The sequence below is a fragment of the Theropithecus gelada genome, chromosome 3 (assembly GCF_003255815.1).
Source record: "Theropithecus gelada isolate Dixy chromosome 3, Tgel_1.0, whole genome shotgun sequence".
Taxonomy (NCBI): Eukaryota; Metazoa; Chordata; class Mammalia; order Primates; family Cercopithecidae; genus Theropithecus; species Theropithecus gelada.
The window spans coordinates 50,890,441-50,915,173 of NC_037670.1; the positions used below are offsets into that span (position 1 = coordinate 50,890,441).

At 51.3% G+C, this 24,733-nt stretch overlaps 1 protein-coding gene and 1 pseudogene across 1 annotated transcript in view; one reads left to right on the plus strand and one right to left on the minus strand.

The window, feature by feature from the left end:
• The first annotated feature begins 1,947 nt into the window (after window positions 1-1,947).
• The window catches only part of ELFN1 (extracellular leucine rich repeat and fibronectin type III domain containing 1), a 61,293-nt gene continuing 38,507 nt past the window's right edge, over window positions 1,948-24,733 (plus strand). The window contains exons 1-2 of the mRNA XM_025379957.1: window positions 1,948-1,979; window positions 23,590-23,748. The gene's annotated coding sequence lies outside the window, so the exon portion shown is untranslated. The remainder of the gene's footprint in view (window positions 1,980-23,589; window positions 23,749-24,733) is intronic.
• LOC112621596 lies at window positions 6,691-8,930 on the minus strand (annotated as a pseudogene).

Below are 24,733 nucleotides of genomic sequence, written 5' to 3' on the forward strand. Positions count from 1 at the left end.
GCTAGTATTGGTGGTTTTCATTGTTGTTGTTGTTTGTGTAGTAATTGACCTGGACTGAAGCTGTGAAATTCATTTTCCCCGATGTGTGATAATTGTGTCTCTGTTAGTTTGTCCTTGTTATTTTTTATTTTTTTATTTTTTGAGATGGGATCTCACTCTGTTGCCCCAGGCTGGAGTACAGTGATGTGATCATAGCTCACTGCAGCCTGGAACTCCTGGGCTTGTGTTATACTCCCACCTCAGCCTCCCAAGTAGCTGGGACTACAGGTACATGTCACCATTCCTGGCTTTCTTCTCTTTTCTTAAATCCCTACTTATTTTAATTCTGGCCTCCTAGATTACTTCTATGTTTGCATAACTCTGTGGTCAGTCAGTGATCGGTTTGGGGTTGTTTACAAATACCTTGAACCAGTCAGGCCTACACACTCTGCTGATAGATCTGCATGTGGGTCTATAAGCACATCCAAAGATCAGGTAGTTTTCAGGCCTGACCTGGTTTCTACTTTCTTCCAGACCCTCTTTTGTCTCCTCTGCATATGCCTACAGGCTCTCAGTAGGCCAGAAATTTGTGAATTGCTTGGTCCCTCTCTGCTCTCCCCTGTGTTTGTGCGCTACCCATCTACTGGGCACATGTGGAAGGCTTATCAGGCATCTCTATGACTGTCATATTTCATGCAACTCTGTGTCAGATTCCCAGCTAGTCTACTGCTCTATTCCTGCCCCAGTCAGGATCACAGCTTCAGCCTAGTAGAACCACTGGCTTTTCCCATTCACTTGCCACTGAGATTGCTGCTTCTTACTGACAACACTTCTGCTGAATGAGAGTTTGTGCCTTCTGCTCCAAATAAAATCAGCCCCTGACAGCAAAGCTGCTAGTTTTTATGGTTTGCCTTGCCCTGCCCTGCCCTGCCCTGCCCTGTTGGAATGACTGCATCAACTGGGGTGTGGGGGTAGATGGGAGAGCTTCAGGTTAGAACTCCACAGATTCCCCCTGTCTTAGCCTAAGTTAAGCAGTTTTTCATGAATGAAGGCCTTTGGTTAATTTCAAGGATGTGTGGGAATGATTGAGAATTTGGACTAGTTTTATAGTTGTTTTTTGGAGAGAAGATTTGGTGACCTATAGAATAGTGAAACTATTCTATGCCAGAAGTCGCACCCTGTGGTTTTTTTTTTTTTTTTTTTTTTTAAAACGAAACCTAAAAAACAGGTAACATGTGCAATTCCATGAAGTACCACAAAGTGAAATTTATGTAGGAACCATCTGGCTCAAGAAATAAAAATGACACCTGTATCTCAGAAGCCCCCACTCCATCTCCTCCTGATCATTACCCTTCTCTCCTCCAGTGGAATCTCACAACTGCATAAGACTGTATAATTGTCTCAAAATAGAAAATTTAATTCTAAGGAAATAAAATAATGCCATTGAAAATGGATGGTATATTTCAATAAAAGGAGTAAGATCAACTGGATTAATATACCTGTAAAGAACTGAAACTCGATCCCTACCTCATACCATAGATTAAAACATTAATTCCAGATGAATTAAAGGTCCAAATATTAAATCTAAAACAATTTTTAAAAGCCTTTGCAAACACTTGATGTTGTCAGTCCTTTTAAATTTTAGCATTACTAGTGAACACCTTTTCATAAGTTTATTGGCCATTTGGATATTTGTATGTTATTTTTTTGTGACCTATCTGTTTAAAAGTCATATTTGTCTTTTTTCTTTTATTTGTTTATTTTTTTATAGAGACAGGATCTCACTATGTTGCTCAGACTGGTCTCAAACTTTCTGGCTCAAGTAATCCTCCCACCTCAGCATCCCACATAGCTGGGACTACAGGCACATGCCACCATGCCTGGCTAATTTTTTTTTTTTTTTGTAGAGACAGAGTCTCCCTATGTTGCCCAGACTGGTCTCAAATTCCTGGACTTAAGTGATCCTCCTACCTTGGTCTCTCAAAGTGCTGGGATTACAGGTGTGAGCCACTGCACCTGGCCCCATTTTTCTATTGAGTTGCTTTCTTTATCTTATACATTTGTAGGAATTCTTTATTTATAATCTAGTAATTCTTAATTTTTTGATTATATATGTTGCAAATATCTTCTCTCATTCCATGGCTTGCCATTTCACTCTTTCAATCATGTATTTTAATGAGAAGTTCTTCATTTTAATGTTACTCAAGTTCTCCTCCATGGTTAGCACTTTCTGTTAGCTTATAAAGAAATCTTTTCTCACCTTAAGTTCTTGGAGACGCTGTCTAGGAGATTTATTGTTTCACACTTGACATTTAGACTTTTAATCCACCTGTAATTAATTTTTTTATCTATGGTGTGAGGTGTAAGGATCAAGTGTCAGTTCTTCCCAGGTATACTAATCCAGTTGATTTTACCCCTTTCATTGAAAAATACCATCCATTTTCAATAATGTTATTTTATTTCCTTAAAATTAAAATTTCTAGTTTGAGACAATTGTACAGTCCCTTGCAATTGTGAGAATAATACAGAGAGATCCCATGTAGCCTTTATCCAGTTTCCCCCAGTGGCAACATCTTGCAAAACTACAGTACAGTGTCACAACCAGGATATTGACAGTGATACAGTTCAGATACAGAAAAGTCCCATCCCACAAGTATTCCTCTTTTTACCCTTTTATAGCCACACCCCCTTTCCTCACCCCTATTCCATCTCTGACCTCTGGTAACCACTAATCTGTTCTCCATTTCTATAATTTTGTCTTTTCAAGTACAAATGCTCCTCAATTTATGATAGAGTTACATCCTGATAAACACATCATAAGTCAACAATATCATGTCAAAAATGCATTTAGTACCCCAATAAACCCATTATAAAGTAAAAAAAAGAATTATAAATCAAAACACCATAAGTCAGGGACTGTCAGTCTGCTGAGTAAATGGAATCACACAGTATGTAGCATTTTGGGATTACATTTTTTCCCCCACAAAATTTCCTGGCGATTCATTCAAGTTGTGATGTTTATCAATAGTTTGTTCTTTTCTATAATTGAGTAGTGATATTATTTCTTAACCTGGGTCTCTCTACTTAGCATACTGTATGTAGTGTGTATACATGTATGCATGCTCATGCATGTATGTGCTTCTGTGAGTGTGGAAGTATAATTTCAGCATTGCACAGGCATGTAGTCACTATTCCAGTCATCTAATGTGTCTGAGGGCTGAGAGCTCAGCTGGATAAGTGAGGGGAACAAAAGATGAGGTGAGACGCCGGGAGGAACACAGATTCCCGGCTCAGTCCCCAAGCCACTGGTTGCTAAGGAACCATGAATACATTTCTGGGATTGCAGACTGACCCTGTTCCCCTGGGATCTGCAGAGGGCTCAGCTGGGCAGGCCTGGTTCCACCTTCGCTGGGGGCTGGGGCTGGTGCACTACAGACCCTTGAGATGCTGTGGAATTGGTGGCAAGGGAAAAGCATATCCTGTCTCCTTATTTTTAATCATGTTGTTGAATCTTCTAACAACATTATCCATTTACAGCACCCTGAGCCAGCCAACTTCTCTGGTGTGGCCCAGTTTGAAGCCTCTGCAGTCATGTGCCCATTACAGGTGGCGAGTGCTACACTGAGATGAGTGTCTTGCCCAGATTCACACCGTCCTGAAGCAGGGCCAACAGGGAGTCCTCTGGTTCTTTAGCTTTTGGTTGTCTCCATGAGACCTAGAGTGGTAACAGGAGCTCTTCCCCAAGCAGTCAGGGATCTGAGCCAATGCAGTGACAGAATGGGAACCCCTTGAGCCCTCTGGACACCTGGAATCCTGGAGAGGGCGTTAGGTTAGGAATTGGGGATTGGGACTCTAGCCCTGGCACAGAACTGGCACATTGCCTTCTTGATATATGCATCATCAGATGGAGGGGTGGATGGATGTATAGATGGATGGACTGATGGGTGGGTGATGAATGGATGGATGCATGGGTGGATGGATGGGCAGGTGGGTGGGTGAGCAAGTGGATGGATGGGTGGATGGATGCGTAGGTGAGTGGATGGATGGGTGGGTGAATGGATGAATAGGTGAATGGATGAATAGATGATGGGTGAATGGATGGAAGAAAGATGAATGGGTGGATGGGTAGATGGGTGAGTGGGTGAGTGGATAGGTGGATGGATAGATGAATGGCTTGGTGGGTGGATGCTAGAAGGATATATAGATGATGAATGGATGGATGGGTGGGTGGGTGAGTGGATGAATGGATAGGTGAGTGGCTAGATGGGTGGATGAATGAATGGATGAATGGGTGAATGGATGGATGAAGGATGAATGGATGGATGGATAGGTAGATGGGTGAGTGGGTGGGTGGTTAGGTGGATGGATAAATGGATGGATTGGTGGGTGGATGCTAGACAGATATATGGATGATAGATAGATGGATAGATGAGTGTGAATGGATGAATGGATAGGTGGGTGGATGGATGGGTGGATAGATGGATGAATGGATGGATGAATGGATGAGTGGATGGGTGGAGAGGTGGGTGGATGGATGGATGAATGGATGGGTGGATGCTAGGAGGACATATGGATGATGAATAAATGGATGGGTGGGTGTGTGAATGGATGAATGGACAAGTGGATGGATGAATGGATGGATGGATGAATGAGTGAATGGATGGATGAAGGATGAATGGATGGGTGGATGGGTGAGTGGGTGGGTGGAGAGCTGGATGGATGGATGAATGGATGGATTGGTGGGTAGGTGGGTGGATGCTCGAAGGATATATGGATGATGAATGGATGAATGGATGCCTGAATGAGGGAGGATGTAGATTAATGATGATGGAAGTAGATAATGAATGAATGGATGATGGATACAGAGACCTACAGGGACTGGAAAAAGACAATGTCAGTATGGACAGGAGCTTGGAAGAAGTGGGAGTGTAGAAGTCCCCCAGGTAAAGAGACTAATGTCACCAAATGACAAATGGAGACACTGAGGCCCCCAGAAGTGGCTTGTCCAAGCCTAGGGAGTCAGAGAGTGGCAGAGCTGGGACCCAAACCTGGCCCTGCCTAAGTCCCGATCCAGGCTTCCCTCTCCACTGCTTCACATCTGCAGACAGTGGGGTCTAAACCAGGAGCCAGGGGCCTCTGGGATGCCAGCAGTGATCCCAGCAGACAGGAGGCCTGTTTGTACCCTCGGAGGCCAATGCAGGGGGTCTGGGAATCAGGGCTCTGGGGTCTCCACCCAAGGCTGCCACCTCCTGCTCTGCAGCCTTGGGTGCTACTCCTGGCAACAAGCATTAATTGAGCACCAGCTGTTTTCAGCACTAGACATTAGGCCCTGGGCTGGACCCTGAGAGATTTGGTCGGGTAAGCTCTGTGGTCCCTGATGTCAGAGGACTTACGGCCCTCCTTCAGTTTCTTCATCTGTAAAATGGGCAGGGGGTTAAAATCAACACCTCTGAAGGCTGTGTTAGGCTGGAATTCCCAGCTTCAGGGGCCTAGGCCTGACCCACCGTTCCCACAGCCCAGGCCTGACCCATTGCCGGCTCTGCGTCCCACAAGCTGGCCACCAGGTAGGTCTCTGTTGGCATCGGTGGCCAGTGAGAGCCGAAGGCGTCGTGGAGATTTGCGTGGACCACGGCCTCCCTGTGCAGCTGTCTCAACCCCACACCCGGGACATTGCCAGGCTGTGTCTAAGGGCTGGGCCAGGGAGCCCAGGAAATGTTTAACTTTGAAAGATGGACCTTCACAGCCCATTAGGCCTCAGCGGCACCTCGGGCGGTGTGGGGAAGAGGGAGATGCCAGGGCATGAAATCGCTGAGGTATTTAAAGGCCGATTCTGCATTCCTGACCAGCAATGTCTGCCTGCCAAGGCCGGCAGTACCAGGCTCCAGGCTGGACTGGCGCAGCGGTGCTCACGTGCCCAGGATGGCCATGGTGGCTGGTGGGCGGAGGAGTGCCGGGCACAAGGGACTCCTTTCGGCTCTGAGTGTCATGACCCTCCTGGCATCTGCTATTTCCTGCCTCCGTGACCTTGGACAAGACACTTTTTGCCGCTGGGCCTCAGTTTCTCCACTTTCACCGTGGTCTGTGTGCCAAGTAGCACTTCTATTTTTAGAAGCAGAAGCTGGTTGTAAACTGCACAGATCTGTCTGGCCTACCCTGCCAAGGCCGGATTGCCAGAGGGTTCTGTGAGTACCGATAGTGGCTGCAGGGACGGACTGGGCTGCGTGGTGGAGCCTGGGCTGAGGGCTGCTCCCTCTGGCCATCCAGGTGCACTCGGGGCTCACGGCAGTGTAGGGTGCACCTCTCTCCCAAGCCTGGGCCGGGAGGGCCTTGCGACAGGCAGAGTGGAGAGGAGTGGGGCTGGGAACTTAGGGAGCTTGAATTGGGGGTGCCTCTGCGTGGAGCTGGGGAAGAGACAGCCAAGAAAGATCGGGGCTGATCAGCAGAGGCGGGCACTGCTGTGGCACTTTAAACGTGGAAAATTGCCTTCGTCATGTACGCTAGTTGCAGAGGCATAGACAGCGCATGCCGGGGGCCAGTGGTCCACCTGCCGGCTGCACCTGCCCCTGGCTGAGTGGAGTAGGGAGGGAGATTCTTGAGGCCCTCCTGGGGCTCCCTCCCCTCAACCTCACCAGCTCCCTGACTCTGCTCTGTGACCTAGGGTCAGTTAACTTATGTCTCTGAGCATCTATTAATATTTCCTTCATTGGAAACTAGGGACATTTTCTTAAATCCCAGGTCTAAGGACTGTGGAATCACAGGAGAGAAAGTGAAAGAATGCCCAGTGGGGGCCACCTCAGCTTTTGCCTCTTTCTGTGTACCCTGCAGGGAATGGCAGAGACCTCACAAGACTGGCCTGGGCCTGCACCACGCTGTGCTGTGTGCTGGCTGGGCTGTTACTCTCTCAGCCTTAGTTTTGTTGTCTGTAAAATGGGCACAGGTCAGCCTCTCCCTGTGAACAAGGCTGTGAGGATTCAGCCCCAGCTGGGCCGGCCCATCCTTCACCCTCCTTGAGGGGTGTAGGCCCCCAGGAAGTGACTGCCCACGCAGACCCCTAGTGACCAGATGCTGGGTTCTGCTAGGGTCCTGGTGGTGGGCAGTGCAGGCCCTGGAGACGTTCATGGCCATGTGGACACCTTCAGAGTCCAGCAGACATGGGGTTAGGAAGACAGGATGTACTGGCTGGGGAAGGAAATGCGCATCGGGGCAGCCTCAGAAAGTGCCCGATTCCAAGAGCCTGGGCAGCCGTGTACACGTAGGTGACATGGACTCGGGCTGCCCAGTGTGCCTGGGCAGGCATGTACACACACTGGTGTGCCTGGGCAGGTGTGTGCACATACGTGTACACATAGGTGACATGGACTTAGACTGCCTGGTGCGCCCAGGTAGGTGTGTGCTCCAGGGACAGAGTGTATGGTGTGTGGTGTGGGGGGTGACCCACTTCCTGGTGTGAGAACACACACACGCCTGTGGATGTAGCCTTGTTGGGCGTGTGCACACCTGCAGGGGGGTCCGTGTACACTGCTGTGTGAACACCTCTGGCGGTGCCCAGGCCATGTGAACACATGGAGGTGAGCACGGACACATGCGTGCATGCCCTCTGTGTGTCCACGGACAGCTGTGCGCACCACACTCACCCCTCCTGCTCGTCCCCATGGCAACCCCAGAGCAGGTGTCTGGGAGACCCAGATCGGTGCTGATGGACACGGGGTGCAGGGCACACGGGATGGGGCTCCCCAGGGATGGCTGGGCCAATCGGGGTTCCTGGACAGAGGCTCCAGCAGGAGTGAGAGTGCTTCTTCCTCCCCAGCCCGTGCCACCTCCCCCTGCTTGCCGGCCGGGTGGGCAGCGCTCGGGAAGCCCCCGTCTGGGCTGTGATTCCTACAGGGTGATTGGAGCAATACAGCCCTCTCTGGCCTGTCCATGCGCCCACGCTTAGAGCTGAACAGCCCTCAGGGCCACAGACTCGGCAGGGAGCCCCCCGTCTCCTGGTCTCACTTCCTAGAAAGAGAAACCGAGACTTGAAGCAGCTCCAGCCGGGGGTCCCCAGCCAACCCGGGCAGACACAGGCCCCTCACACTCCACCATGCCCACCTCCATGTGGAAGGAGGCAGGGAGCCCCAGGTCCCAGGCTTGGAAGGCCGGTGCTGGGCAGGGCTGGGGAATGCTGTTGCCTTAAACCCACACTGGCCTCCCTGCTGGCAGTTTTCCTGCCTCCCTTTGCCATTTTGCTGGTTATCAAAGACCTTTGCTGCAAGACCCAGGCCGGCCCAGCCCAGCGCCTCCCATCCTCCTGTGAAGTCATCCGCTCAGTTGGCAGGGTTCCCATGGCAACGGCAGTGATGTCACAAAGAGCTGGAGGAGGATGGCTGGAGGGAGGAGTGGGGCGAGGCTCCGGGAGGGGATTCCTGGCTTCTCCCAGGCCTTCTAGAAAGATAGAGCTCTGGTCCATCAGTCAGTCAATGGGCCGGGGCTTATGCCCTAGTAGCAGATCCCAGGGGTGCCCCCCGCCTCCCTGAGACAGGAAACCACCTCCTTGAAGCAGTCAACTCCCCCAGCACCCAGACACCCACCTGTCCAGGTGCGGAGGCCCTTGTAGGAGCGAGGGTATGAGATGGGAGGCCCTGACACCAAAACGTCACTGTCACCATGCCTGGCCCACACAGCGGCCCTTTGCCAAACTTAGACTGGCTCTGAGAGCTGCTGGCTGCACATCCCCCAGGGTGCATTTGAGACCACCTGTCAGCTGCCCTGCACTTGAGTTTCTTGATCTTCACTGCTATTAATAGTTTAATTCCAGAACCAAAGAAATTGTCTGTTTGACAGAAGTGGGGGACTCTGAGAGTCTCCCTGACCTTGGCTGCCAGCAGCAGCCCTGTGCCCAGCTGGGACACATTCCAGCTCCCTGCCCTCTCTGTTGAGTGCTGCAGAGGGGCGTCGGGCGTCTTGCACATGTGCCCATCCCCCTCACTTTGAGTTACACTGCAGACGTCTCCGGACGCACGTGGCTTTGCCAGGCAGCACACGTGGCCGACAGGCACATGGCGACCTGCCCCATGGCTCTGGAGCTCATCGCAGCCTGCTGGGGCTGTGAGGGTTCGGTCCCTCCACCAGGAAAGCCACCAGGACCTCGCTCCTGCCTGAGAACCCCAGGGAGTAGTAGTGTGCCGGGAATGTGTGACCGGCCTCCCAGCCCTTCCCAGCACCAGCTGCGTCCTCCTCCTCCAGGGCTGCGGCTCAGGGCTCAGGTGTCCGCCTCGACGGCCCTCCCGAAAGGGCAGGAGCGGGACTATTGGCACAGGCCTGGGCGAGTCTCGCTGGGAGGCGGGAGCAGACTCAGCCCCCCAAGCCCATGAGCCCCACTTTGAAAACCGTGCAGCCGGGCACGGTGGCTCATGCCTGTAATCCCAGCACTTTGAGAGGCTGAGGCGGGTGGATGACCTGAGGTCAGGAGTTCAAGACCAGCCTGGCCAACATGGAGAAGCCCTGTCTCTACTAAAAAATACAAAAATTCACTGGGCGTTGTGGCAGACACCTGTAATCCCAGCTACTTGGGAGGCTGAGGCGGGGAGAATTGTTTGAACCCGGGAAGTGGAGGTTGCAGTGAGCTGAGATCGTGCCACTGCACTCCAGCCTGGGTGACAGAGTGAGACTCTGTCTCAAAAAGAAAAGAAAACCAAAAAAAAAAGTGCTGATTTGGTTTCACTGACTCCCTTTCATTTGTTCACAAACATTTACTCAGCAAATCTTGTTGGGCCCGCCAGGCCCTTGGGTTACCAGACAAAGTCTCTTTCCTCCTGGAGTGTGCATTTATTAAATGCCTATTGTGTGCCGAGCCCCAGGTTGGTTTAGATGTGGGGGCACAGCAGTGAGCAGGGCAGACATGACTCCTGCCTGCTTTTGTCGGCCCTGGCTCTCACAACAAAACCTGGACACTGGGGTCTAGATAGCAGCATGCATTATCTCCCCGCCCCCAAGACTGAAAGTCTGGGATCAGGTGCCAGCGGGGTTGGTTCTAGGAGGGCCAGTGTCCTGGTTTGCAGACGGCCACCTTCTCACCGTGTCCTCCCAAGGCAGAGAGAGTGTGTGTGTGTGTGTGTGTGTGTGAGAGAGAGAGAGAGAAAGAAAGAGACAGAGGGAGAGAAAGAGAGGGGGAGAGAGGGAGGGAGAGAGAGAGAGAGAGACAGAGGGAGAGAGAAAGAGAGGGGGAGAGAGGGAGAGAGAGAGAGAGAGACAGAGGGAGAGAGAAAGAGAGGGAGGGAAAGAGAGACAGGGAGAGAGGGAAAGAGAGACAGAGGGAGAGAGAGAGCACGCAAATGCCCTGGTGTCTTTCTTCTTTCTTTCTTTCTTTTTTTTTCCCCGGAGATGGTCTCCCTCTGTCACCTAGGCTGGAGTGCAGTGACCCCATCACAGCTCACTGCAGCCTCCGCCTCCTGGGCACAAGCCATCCTCCCACCTCAGGTTCCAGAGTAGCTGGGACCACAGGTGTGTGCCACCACACCCACACGCTAATTATTGTTTAAAACTTTTTTCTGTGGAAATGGAGTCTCGCTATGTTGCCCAGGCTGGTCTTGAACTCCTGGCTTAATCAGTCCTCCTGCCTCAGCTTCCCAAAGTGTTGAGATTACAGGTGTGAACCATGGCGCCCAGCCTGGCATCCTTCCTTGTAAAGGCTTGAATCCTGTCACGGGCCCCATCCTCATGACCTCAGCTAACCCCAATCACCTCCCAGAGACCCTGCCACCTCCTCTCATCAGCCTGGGGTCAGAGCTTCATCCCAGGAATGCTGGGCACACTTCAGCCCACGGCACTGCCCATAAGGAGCTGAGGGTCCGGTGGGGTGACTCGAGTGAAGCAAGGCATTAGGAAAACAACAGGGGCCACAGGAGATGACCGTGAGCAGTGCATTAGCAGGGACTGGTCAGTCCCTTTCGGTGGGGCAGGCTGGGAGGCTTCTCGGAGGAGGTGACTCGGCCAGGCTGGGGTCCAAGGCCCAACGCCCCTCACTGGCTTTGAGACCTTGGAGAAGCCGCTGCCCTCTTTGATCTGGGCTTCCCAGCAGGGGTGGGACAGCCTAGAGGCAGTGCTGGAGATGAGGATGGCAAGTCGCCCCTCCCCAGGCAGGGCAGAGAGGAGCCCCCACCTTTCCAGGCAGGAGAGAGGCCAGGTCTAGAGGGGAAGGGGGAGAGTCTCATGCCTGCATTCCCATCCACGGACATGCAGAGGGCCTGAGACCCCTGCTCGGCTGCCACAGAGTGTGGGACTTGGAGAGGAACAATCGTGAGCCTGCCCCCTCCTCCTCCATGGGGGTATCTGGGCTGCTGGAGGAGCCGGTGCTGGGAGGAGCTGGTACTGGGAGCACCCTGGGGCCTGCACTCCCCACTCCATGGGGTGGAACTGACCGCTGGGGTTGACCCTGCCTGCCAGGTCCCTGCATAGCCGAGGCCAGCCTGCTGTGTGGCACATGTTTAGGGTCTGTGTTCCCAGCTTCCCACTGGCCTTGGGACCTCTGAGCCTATCGTCTCATCCACGCACCCACGTGTACAATTGGAAAAATTGGTATTTGCCAAATTTGCAACAACTCCTGTGTGATCTCAGGCCCCTCTCTAGGGCGGTCTCCACCTCCTGCCCCCACCCTTCCTCCTTCCGGGATTTTGTCTCTGTTTTTCACCAGGATCGGGGCTGCCTGCCCATGAACACATCAAGGCATGTGTCACCTGAGCAGATTTTAAAAAATTATTTAATTGAAATTTATTTGAGAGACAGGGTCTCTCTCTGTCACCCAGGCTGGAGTGCAGTGGTACAATCATGGCTCACAGCAGCCTTGAACTCCTGACTTCAAGGGATCTTCCCACCTCAGCCTCCAGGTGTGGGAAGAAAGGAGAGACAGACAGGGCAGTGGGGCTGGGGCCAGGCCTGGGCTTCCCACAGAGCTGGCCGGCTGAGGGGCGGGTGCTGACTAAGGCAGCGGGCTTGGAGAAGACGTCGGACTTTCTTTCCCGTTTCTAATAAATATTTCCAAATGTGCCTGACACAACAGTTACCATCTCTCCTGGCCTTCTGCATCTCTCTAGCTGTCTTTTTTCATATGATGCCTACATTTGAACATCTCGCCAACTTTTTAGCCAATTAGATTCCAAGGGAACCTCAGCCTTCATTTCAGGCAAACAAGCAAATTTCAAGCCTCATTTTCTACTTCTAATAAGCACTTATCAAATTTACAGCTCTTACATACAATTCATCAGGTTAATGCCTTCAGAATATTCCTGCCTCCCTTTTGTGGCAATTTTCTTTTCCTGCGTTGCACCCTCAGCGCTCGCTCTGACTTTGCTAAGCAAATTAGCACGTCAGCTTCCTGTCGGGTGAAGAATGGTTGGGCCACAACAGTGAGAAGATGGGGCGAGGGGGCCCGGCCACCGTTAGCAGCCGCAATGAGATTTTTTTTTACAACATATAAAACATTGTGCCATCCTGAATCACAAAGTCCTAATTAAACATGAATCCTTTTCTGGGGGCCTGGCATCTAAATATATGTAATAGCATATTATTTCTCTCTTTAATTTCAAAAGCAATATACATGTGTATACACTAAAGAAAACTAGGAAAATGCTGAAAACAGGAGATGTAAGTTCTGGTTCCACCATGCAAGAGAAGCTTGTCCGCATTTTAGAGTTTCTCCTTGTCTTTCTTCTTCTTTTGAGGATTGGCGTTTGTTTCAGGGTTGATATCAGTCTTAAAAGAAACTTAAAAATTTGCGATGTAAGTTACATAGAGAAAAGTTCACAAATTCTCACTGTGCACAGCTTAATGAATTTTCACAAGCACCTCAATCAAGAAACAGGACGAAACCAGCCCCCGCAGCCCCAAAAGTCTCCTGATGTTCTCTCCAGGTCACCTCTCCCCCATCTCAGGGTAAACACTACCTAGTTCCTTCCAGCATAGCTGAATTTTGCCTATGTTTGCATGTTGTATAAATGAACCATCCTGTATATGCACATTGTGTCTGGGCACTTCTGTATATGGCACCTGTGAAATTCATTCATCCTTGTTAGATGTAATGGCGGTTCCTTCCTCTTCACTGCTGTATAGTATTCCCACGTAAGGCTGTACCTCAGTTGATGTATCCCTTCTCTGCTGATGGCCTTTCGGGTTGTTTCTAGTTTGGACTATCATGGGTACCGTGAGCAGTGATGCACTTCACACCACATGTGTTTTGTAGAGACGTGTTGGTATCTCTGTCCATCTTGAGAATGGACTTGTTGAGTCTGATCGTTCACTGATCTCCAGCAGTTTCCAAGTTGCAGCCAGGTGCAGTGGCTCACACCTGTAATCCCAGCACTTTGGGAGGCCGAGGTGGGCAGATCACTTGAGCCCAGGAGTTTTAAACAAGCCTGGGCAACATAGTGAGACCCTGTCTCTAAAAATTATTTTTTTTTAATTAGCTAGGTGTAGTGACACATACCTGTGGGTCCAGCTACTCAGGAGGCTGAGGTGGGAGGATCACCTGAGCTCTAGGAGGTCCAGGTTGCAGTGAGCCGTGATTGCACCACTGCAGTCCAGCCTGGGCAACAGAGCAAGACTCCATCTCAAAAAAATAAAACAATAAAACCCCCAAATTTCCGAGTTGCAAAATATTCATTAACATTATTAAAATGACGATGCTGGCCGGGTGCGGTGGCTCATGCCTGTAATCCCAGCACTTTGGGAGGCTGAGGCGGGCAGATCACCTGAGGTTAGGAGTTCAAGACCAGCCTGTCCAATGTGGTGAAACCCTGTCTCTACTAAAAATACAAAAATTAGCTGGGCGTGGTGGTGTGTGCCTGTCATCCCAGCTACTCAGGGGCTGAGGCAGGAGAATCACTTGAACCCAGGAGACGGAGGCTGCAGTGAACCGATATCACGCCATTGCACTCCAGCCTGGTTCACAGAGCGAGACTCCATCATAAATAAATAACCACAGTCAATAATAAGGGTGTGCTTTAATTGATTTAGTCATTCTCCTCTTTTTTTTTTTTTTTGGAGATGGAGTCTCACTCTGTGGACCAGGCTGGAGTGCTGTGGCACCATCTCGGTTCACTGCAACCTCTGCCTCCCAAGTTCAAGTGATTCTCCTGCCTCAGCCTCCCAAGTAGCTGGGATTACAGGCGCCCACCACCACACCCTGCTGGTTTTTGTATTTTTAGTAGAGACGGGGTTTCGCCGTGTTGGGCAGGCTGGTCTCAAACTCCTGTCCTCAGGTGATCCACCCGCCTCGGCCTCCCAAAGTGCTGGGATTACAGGCATGAGCCAGCGCGCCCGGCCTCATCATTGTCCTGTTGTTGAAAACTTTGGTGGTTTCCATTTTCCATTTTTTTTCCTTCTCTATCAAGCAGCAATGGAAATCTTTCGCTGTAGCTGATTTTCTCTCTGGGATTCTCTCCTTATGGTAGGTTCTCAGGAGTGGGGCTGCTGGGTGAAAGGCACGCCATCCCCTCACAGCCCTGTGGTGGTGTAGACTGTGAGTTGGAACAAACCGTCTATATAGCAGGGTGCGAAAGTCCCATCTGAGCCAGGGAAAGAATAACCGCCGTGTGAACCTTGTGTGAATGCATCTGTGTAACCACAGACGGGGTGAAGACCTAGAATGCTGGCGGCCCTCAGAGGCTTCTGGCACGTTCTGTCCCGATCCCAGCGCTCTGTCATTCCTGATCGTAGCAGCCAGCATTCCTGGACAATTGATTCTGGGTTTGCCCGCTTCTGAACTTCCCGTAAATGAAATCTTTGCATACTTCTTCCCTTCTGACCTCGTTCTTCTGGTCAGCACTATCGGGGGAGACATACCCGTTCGTTGTGCTTGGTACTGATTCATTCTCGTCACTGAAGAGTGTTCTGTCCTAAGAGGGGATCAGGGGTCAGTTCCAGTTTGGGACTGTGGTGAGCTCCCTTGCGTATCTCCTGCTTCACACATGGGGGACCCTCCCCGAGGTTTACACCCCAGAGAACAGTCGCCGGTCTCAGGTATGCACAGCTTCACGCCAGCTCTTTCCCAGAGGAGTGGTGAGGCTTTGCACCCTCAGGACAGCGGGCGAGAGTTCCTGTTGCTCCACATCCTCCTTCCCCAGAGCCAGATCTGATGAGATGCTTGAAGCCTCCCCGTCTGGTGGGTGTGTCCCGGTATCTTACCAAGCTTTCATTTGAATTTGAAGTTGAGCACGGGGTTTTTGGCCGTGTGGATGTCCTCATTTGTAAAATGCCTTTTCAAGATCTCTGCTCATTTTATGACTGAGTGTTGGTTTTCCTTATTAATTCGTAAGAGGTGTTTATAGATTCCGAATGAGATCACAGTCTCTTGGAAGATAGCTATTGTGTAGCTTGTGTTTTAAGACTTTGTATGATGTATGTGTGTGTGCGCGTGTGTGTATGTGTGTGCGCATGTATGTGTGTGTATGCTATGTGCGTGTGTGCACACGTGTGTGTGCATGTGTGCGTGTGTGTGCGCGTGTGTGTATGATGTGTGTGTGTATGGTGTGTATGATTGTATGTGTGTGCGTGCGTGTGCACACGTGTGTGTGTGTATGTATGGTGTGTGTGCACGTGTGTGTGTGATTGTGCATGTGTGCATATGTGTGCATGTGCATGCATATTTTAGAGACAGAGTGTTGACCTGTTGCCTAGGCTGGAGTGCAGTGGTGGGATCATGGCTCACTGCACCCTTGACCTCCCTTGCTCAAGTGATCCTCCCACCTCAGCCTCCAGAGTAGCTGGGACTACAGGCACACTCCATCATGCCTGGGTAATTTTTTAAACAAATTTTGTAGACACAGTGTCTTATTATGTTGTCCAGGCTAGATTTTCATAGTATATTTTTACGAGCAGAAATTCTTTATTTTTATGTAGTAATATTTGTCAATATATTCTTGCATGAGTGGGAAGAAATTCTTCCCTGTCTCTTGATCATCAATATATTTTTCTGGCTGGGTGTAGTGGCTCATGCTTGTAATCCCAGCACTTTGGGAGGCCGAGGTGAGAGGACTGCTTGAGCCCAGGAGTTCAAGACCAGCCTGGGCAACATAACAAGACCCCTTCTCTAAAAAAAAAAAAAAAAAAAAATTAGTGGGGCACAAATGTGCATGCCTGTAGTCCTAGCTACCTGGGAGACTGGAGTGGGAGGATCACCTGAGGCTGAGAAGCTCGAGGCTGCGGTGAGCTGTGATTATGTTACTGCATTCCAGCCTGTGAAACAGAGTGAGACCCTATCTCAATCCACAAATATATATTTGTATTATATATACATATTTTATCTTTTTTCTACTTTATCTTTCAAAATGTATAGTTCTTCTTTTCCCGTTTAGGTCTGTAATCAGCCTGGAGTTGACTTTATATGTGATGTAAAGCAGGTATTCAGTTTCACTTTTTCCCATATATATTCAATTTATTAAAAAGTTATGCCTCCCCTATTAAGGGCTGTCTCATGGGTCAGTTTCTGGATTTTCTGTTTGTTCCATGGGCTTATGTGTCTAATCTTATAACAATATCTCAATCACCATAGCTTTATAATCAACTATCATTATCTGATAGAAGAAGACCCTCCCTCGGCCAGGCGTGGTGGCTCACGCCTGTAATCCCAGCACTTTGGGAGGCCAAGGCGGGCGGATCACGAGATCAGGAGATCAAGGCCATCCTGGCTAACACAGTGAAACCCCGTCTCTACTAAAAATACAAAAAAATAGCCTGGTGTGGTGGTGGGCGCCTGTAGTCCCAGGTACTCAGGAGGCTGAGGCAGGAGAATGGCATGAACCCAGGACACGGAGCTTGCAGTGAGCTGAGATCACGCCACTGCACTCCAGCCCGGGTGACAGAGCGAGACTCCGTCTCAAAAAAAAAAAAAAAAGAAGAAGACCCTCCCTCCCTCCCTCCACCTTGTTCTTTTTATTTAGCGACATTCTTGGCCTTTTTTTCTTCCATATACATTTTAGAGTTAGCTTGTCAAGTTCCACAAAAAACAAAAATGGACTGTGATTTTTGATTGAGATTGCCTTGAATGTATAAATTAATTTGAAGTGTTGACATTTCATAAATGTTCATTTTCTATTCATTACAGATGTATAGAAATTCAATATATATTTGTGTATGAATTTTATGCTAATATTGTATTAATGTTGGTAACATATACATTCTTTTGGACTTTTTATATACATAACCACATTGTCTGTGGATAGCTAGAGCTTCATTTCTTTCTTTCCGAATCTTATAATTTTTGTTTCCTTTTCTTGCCTTATTGCAATGGCTGCAACTACTAGCACCGTGCTGAATCAAAGTGGTGGCAGCAAGCGTCCTTGTGTTGCTCTTGATTGCAGAAAGTTACAGCTGCACCATGGTGTGATGTGCTGTAAGTTACGCACATGTTAAGAGTGTTTGATCTGTATTGCCAAATGACTTTCCAAAAGAATTGTGCCAATTTCACCATAACCATGCCAGCACTGCAGTGCACTGGGATTTATTTTAGTTCAGTGTTTTTGTTTTTTTAGATCACGTCTCCTTTGATGGGTCCATGGTGTCTCATTGCATTTTCTAAAAGTTTGCATTTCCCTGATTATATGGGAGGTTGGGCATTGGGCCATATGTTTTGTAAGCACCTGTATTTTCTGTTTTGTGTTTGTTCCTTTACCCATTTATTTATATGTTGTTGATGTTTCCCTAATCAATTCGAATGAGTTCTTTACATAATGAAGATAGTTATCATTTATCTGTCACGTTCGCCACAAATATCTTTCCCTCTCTGCCATATAGCTTTTAATTTGGGTTACTTTTTATGTTCCTTTTTCTTATTTTTATTTGGTCACATCTGCCTCCTTTTTCTTTTAAAATTTATTCTCTTCCTTCTGAGCTTGGAAAGCCTCTCTCCCTCCTGAGAACTGATAAGTATTGAATTCTGTTTTCTTCCAGCTTTTTTATGGCTTAATATTTCATATTTAACTGTTTACCCCGTCTGGAATTTGTGGGGCTGTGGGGTGTGAAGTGAGGAGTTAATTGCTGCTTGCAGTTTACCAGGGGATGGAGCCTCATTTGCACTTCCAAGTCTCTGGGCTCGGCTTCCTCTGTCGGTGCTGAGCTGAGCAGGGGAGATTAAAGGAAGCAGGGAGGTGGCATCTTGCGCGCTGGGATTGATTGTGGAGCCCTAATTACCACGGGGACAGTCCTACTCGCAGCCTCTGCCTGAGTTTCAGTCCAAAGCGAAGAACTCTCGGCCGAGTTTAGCCACATCCAGTGTAACCCTGGGGAGGCCTCTGCATGTGTTTGAGACTTGGTTTCCCGGTCTGTGAAATGTGGGTACGGATGACACCTGTCCTGTAAGGGCCGTCACCGGGACTGTGTTCGCCGGGGGTGTTTGTCTTGCAAAAAGCAAGTGGCCGGGTGGGGTCAGTACAAATCCTAGCTCTTCTGTGTGACCTTGAGCAAGAGGCGTCGCTGCGGTGTGCCTCAGTTTCCCCATCTGAAAATGGGGGTAATAAAGCTGGAGTTTCCACCTCCTCGTGGGGCTGGGGGATGATTCTGCAAGTCAGCCCATGGGAGGGCCTGGCGTTTGTGACAGGTGCACAATCGCTGGTGTTCTTGTTATGGCTGCCGCTCAGGAGAAGGTAGCCTGCAGCCAGGCATGGTGGTCTCTGGGTGGGGGACCCTGCCAGCTGTGAGTGGGCTGGTGAGTGGGACCACCTCCCTTTCTCAGCGCTGATGGAGGCCATACTGTCCCCCTCATCACCCCAAAACTGGGCTGTGGGGAGTGGGCACCCAGAGACCCAGTCTGTTAGTCCTGACCCAGACAAAAAGACCAGCATTGCCTGGAGAACCTACAATACACACACACAAGCACACACATACTCACACACGTGCATGCATGCACACACGCATGTATGCACACTTGCGCATACATGCATGCACATGCACACATGTATACACATGCACATGTGCACACACGTGCATGCATGCACACACTTGCACATACATGCACACACGCACACATGTACACACACTCGTGCATACGCTCACGCACACTCACACATGCATGTGCACATGTGCTCACACACAGCGAGACCCTCCGTAAACACATGGTGATACCCACAGAGCCATGTGGGTCATTGGGTCTCGGCTCCTCCCCACCCCAGGAGGCTCCACCCACAGCAGTACTAGGTGGGGGTCAGCTTGGGGTCCTGAGTGTGACCTGGGGTACGCAGTCAGATCACCCACTGCCCTTGCTTTTGAGTCCCATCTCCCTCACCCTGAGACCCACATCACGTCACCCCTGCGAGGTCAGTGCCAGGCCTGGGCACTCCTCCCCAGCCAGGTGCCCGGTGCCCAGTGGGGGGCAGGGACTTGAGTGTGAACGTCCCCTGCCTGCTGAGGGCCTGCCATATGCTGGGGTGTGGGCTGGGCAGGCCCCACACCAAGGGTCAGTCCTGTCCACCAGGGCTCAAGTTCAGCTTGGAGCCTCATGGAGCTCCCGGCTAGAGAGAGGGCAGCCGTGGGTGTCCCCATCAGAATGTGGAGGCGGGGACAGTAAGGATGGGCCCTGAATGGAGGAGCTAGCCTGGGTGGGTCTGCAAGAGGCTCCCAGGCGGGGGGCACAGCAAGTGCAGAGGGCAGAGGTGGGGACCTGCTGCTGGGGAAGGGTGTATTAGAGAACAGAGGGACACCCAGTGGCCAGAGGGCAGAGCCCGCAGGAAGAAGCAGCCCGAGGGCTGCACGTCACATCCACAGGGCCCGGGGTGGGCAGCATGGAGGTGCGGGGCGGCAGGGACCCTGGGCGGGGCGGCACAGCTGTGCGGGAGGCTAGGCTGCTGGCATCAGCAGGCGCCCCTCCTCCCCACCTCGCTAAACAATCATGCACAAAATATGCAAATGGTATAATTACTGTTATTTGTTTTGCTGATATAAGTGTTTGAAATGCAAATGTCAAGTTTGGGCGCCTTCATTTTTCCAACCCTCTCACCCGGACATTTGCAAGTTGATGAGTTGTTCCTCGTCCTGGAAGGAGGAGGAGGAGCTCCCCCCAGCCGCCCGGGTGCCAGGAGACTGAGTCCAACTTGGCAGCCGCCCGAGGGCACCGCTGGGCCCCTCTTCCGACAGCACACAGTGGGCACCTCAGAAGGGAGGCCTCACAGCCTCACTGTGCACCTGTGTGATCGGCCCCTTGGAGGCTCAGTTTACCCTAGTCTCTGGGGGCTGCTGTCCCTCTGGGCCCCTGCCCTTTCTGGCTCATGGCAATTTAGTGGATGTCTTTGGGCCTTGGTTTCCCGTCCACAACATCCTGCACAGATTCGTTGCCCTTCTGTAAAGTAGGGTCTCAGCGTCCCGGGATGGTCCTCGGGGAGGTCTGATGAGCCCCCGAATATCACAGACGAAACTGCCTGTGTATTTTCCAGGGTGGGTTCTTAGCTTTGACCCCTCCAGCTCAGTGGTCTCTGAGGCTCCCCAGCCTGCAGTTCCAGACAAGATTGAGCTGTGAGCCTGCACCCTGACGAAGGGATCGTGACCATCTGTCATGATCATCCTTGTTCTACAGTGAGGGAAAGTGAGGCACAGCATTTCAGGGGTTTGTCAAGGTCATGGCCGTGGCGGTGTCGTTCAGCTGCCAGCCTAGCCTCCCTCTGGGTTCCTCCTCCGAGCCACCATGGACCACATACAAGGGCAGGAGCCACCACTTCTTCAAAACCCAGCAGCTGGCCAGGTGCAGTGGCTCACGCCTGTAATCCCAGCACTTTGGGAGACCGAGGCGGATGGATCACAAGGTCAGGAGTTCAAGACCAGCCTGGCCAAGATGGTGAAACCCCGTCTCTACTAAAACTACAAAAATTAGCCAGGCGTGGTGGCGGGTGCCTGTGATCCTAGCTACTTGGGAGGCTGAGGCAGAGAATTGCTTGAACCCGGGAGGCGGAGGTTGCAGTGAGCCGAGATCGCACCACTGCACTCCAGCCTGGGCAACAGAGTGAGACTCCATCTCAAAAAAAAAACAATCAACAAACAAAAAACCCAGCAGCTCCACATCTTCCAAGTCCCAACTTGCACTGCTGCCACCCACAGCACCCTGAATCTCCACGACATGCAAATCTGGGCATGCCCCCTGCCTTCCCAGTGCAGCCCCTGGGCCAGCAACTGCTGCGTGTCAGATCACCAGCAACCCCAGGAATCCCTGATCGATGCTGGCTGTTCAGAAGTGTGGATTTCTAGCAGCAATGCAAGGGCCACTGTGAGGTTGTCTAATCACCTTCACTCCTGTAAAGCACACAGCCCCAGAGAGACCACCCTCCAGGCCTGGCTGGCTTCTACAGGGTGGATGAGTGGGCCCCTGCACCCCATCTTGTGTCCAGCCCCACAGGTGCCATGTGTTGGCAGATGCCAGGCTGGATGTTGGGTTAAAGCTCAGGCCGTGCCCGAGGGGGTGCGTTGGATGCCTGGGCCTGCATGTGTCTGAGTGAGCCTTTGTGGAGAGCGATGGGTGTGCCTGTGCACGTGAGTGTGCATGCCTCTGTGCGTGCATGCATGTGTGAGTTCATGTGTATGTGCACACATGTGCAACCCGTGTACCTATGTGTGCACGTGCATACGTGTGTGTGTGTGTGTGTACACTCACAGTCTGCTTGTGACGCTAATGGAGAGTGAAACGCTCCAGGGCAGGTGCCCTGACGTGCACACCGTGCCCAGCACACACGTGTGAGAACACACAGAGCCCACTCCCACGGAGTCTGGGCCTCTGCTCGCAGTGACACGGTGGTTCCGTGATGCCTGGGTGTTCCGCCTTTGGATGGCTTTGCTGGAAAGTCCGAGAGCAGCTGGAAATCCGCGTCCTGGCTGGACTCCTCCACGTGACTATGGGCTGGCCGCACACGCCTGTCTCCTAGTCTGTAATATGGAGTGCGTTGCAGAGCTGGGCTAGGTATACAGTAGGCACTCCGCAAGCATACATTCCTGCCTCTCCCCTGGGGCGTTGTGGGAGGCTGGTGGACAAATGCCCTGCGTCGCAGCATCTGCCCTCCCAGCGCGGGAAGCAGGGGCAACCCTGGGGCTGATGGGTGCCCTGGGAGGGGCCTTGGGCAGGACCAAGCAAAGAAAGTGGGCATGGGCTGGGTAGACGGCAGGGGGGCTTACGGGGCAAAGGCCTGGGGCAGAGCAGGTGTGGGCCTGGAAGCCTCCCACTATGTTATTTCAGTTACCTTTTCCCACACAGGTTCAGCCTCATTAGCATATTCAAATACACACCATTATTATTTCAATTAGTGGTTAAGTAATTATCTCTAACTGATGAGCATCCCCCCACTTCCCCACGTATTTTTTGGTTATTTACATCCGCTTCTAACCCACAATTTTAGGTAATTACATGCCACTCACTCATCTATTTGCACACACACACTTCCGCCAGCGACAGGTTCCTGCTCGCCTTCTAGCACTCGCTCCAGCTCTGGAGCTGTGGGAGCGGGGCACAGGCAGACAGACCAGGGGGCCCCTCCTGACCCCTGCCAGGGCCTCCTGAGGTTCCCTCAGCCTCCAGGGGCACAGGTGCAGCAGAGCCCAGCGTCAGCCCCCTGCCTCCACACCAACATTGCCAAGCCCTTTGCACCCAGAACCCCTCTTTGTCCTGCAGACACCACCTCCTCTGGTCCCTGCATCCCACCAGTACCCCACAGTGCTTCCCCTTCTGCCCTCCAGGTGCAAAGGCATCATTCATGGGGCTGGGCTCTGCACCACACCCCAGCTGTGCGTCCCTGGCAGGATGACTTCCCTTCTCAGCCTGTTTCCCTATCTGCAGAATGGGAATCAGGTACCTCCTCATGGTGAAGGAAGCAAGTATGCTGGTGAAATGAGATGAGGCCTGGAGAATCCTCAGCACCAGGGCTGGGCATGCAGAACTTCCTGGGATTGATCCAGTGGGTGGATGAATGACCTGACCTGTGGGTAGCATAGTTCACTGACCAGCCCAAGGTCTCTTTCTCAGCAGACCAGCACAGAGCTGGGCTTGGGCCTGAGGCTTCTGCCTCCTGACTTAGTTTCCTTCTCGATCATTGGCCTGGCCTGGCACTTGGCATCCTCTACTCCCAGGCAGCTGGGGTGGGAGGTGCCAGGGAGAGGGCCCTGCTAGGGATGGAGCCAGGGTCTCTACCTAATCAGTCCAGCCTGTTGTTTCATCTGCCTTCACCTCACGTAGGGATGTTGGATGCAATGTGCCTGGAAGGTTCCCATGGACCCAGTGGCCCCAGAACCTCTGGGGCTGTGGCCCCAGAAGTGGGCCCCACCTTTGCCCCAAACACCTGGGCCACCGCCAAGTGACTAGAGCTGGAATTGGTTGCAGTGACCCCAGGTCTGGCAACTCCCTCGCTCTGCAGTTCAGCTCACATCTTGCATCTGCTGTTGGCTCCTCTCCCCTCTGTCCCGGCTGGCGCGTGGCTCCATGTGTCGCCTGCTTGTGTGTCAGGAAGTCCCCAGCCTCTACGATTTGTTCTTGAGTTGTGATGTACCTGCAGTCCGACACATGTGTGACCAACAGCTGGTGGCTCCGGCAGATGGGGTCTTCCAGCAGCTGAGACGGCTGCAGGAGGCTGTGCTCCATCCCTCCTCACCCTCCTCCCCTCTATCTCTGTGCAGGTGCAGCTGCCTTGGCGACCATTTGTCCTACAGTTTGTCTGAACCCAGGCTGTCCTGTGTGCTGGAATGAGGCGAACATGTCTATGAGCCTGGCAGGGAGGAATCCTCCAGCCTATTCCTCGCTGGTACACCAGGTTGTTGGCAGGCCCTGACACGCAAGTAAGGTATGCTCTTGTTCCTCATGCTCTATGCAGGGGGTTGCAGGGAAGGGGGACAGGAACAATTCCTAATGACCTGTGAGTAGGTGTGCCTGGAAGGAGATGGAGACAGAGCCAGGTGTCCTGCAGAAATAAGCGTTTCTTAGGGATTGACCCTGGTTCAGTGGTGCTGCCCTCAGATGCAGAGAGTGGACAGAGGCCACAGGGGTGGCCTCGGAATTGGACAAGAGGAGCCTGGGGCTGATGGAGGACCCGGAAATGGTCTAAGTAGGTGGTGGCCATACTCGGGGGATGCTCATTATCCTTCCTGACAAGCCAGGATCAACCCTGAGGATTAGAGGAGACTTTATCTTCTACCACTTTTGTGAACAGATATGGTCCAGTGTTGGAGCATAAAACCACTATGTGAATAACATGGCGTAGGTCACATAGGTTAATATTGACTTGCAGTATATATTTGAAACAGGTTCTTGTCTGGAACAATATATACAAATTGTTGAATTGAATGCCTAGGTGAATAGGGGGGTGGAGGTCTCCATCCCAATGGCTTGCCAGATCTTTTGGTGACCCAGTTATGCAGTGTCTTTTCTGAGTTTCATCCTGCAGTGGGAAGGTAGCTGGACAAGTTTTTTTTCTGCAGCATTTTTCAGAAATAGCAGATATGTCCTCTCTGGGCAACTGTACTTTGGATTTGGGAAACTTCATCCAGTTCTGGGACTCCAACTCAGCAGCTTTCAAATTTAGCAGGTCCTGTTACGTAGTTTGTCTAATAGAGCTTGGTTGTAATATCTAACTTGACCAGAAGGAGGCGATATTAAGTGACACAGTACACTGAAAAGTCTGGATTTTAGACTGTGGGTTTCCTCAATAAATAACTCATCTTCCATATTAAAGAGTTGTATATATTGAATTTATTTAAAGTGGTTGTGCTGCTTATGTTCTGCCAATTCCAATGGACCACAAGAGGAAGGCATCTGGGAATTTTC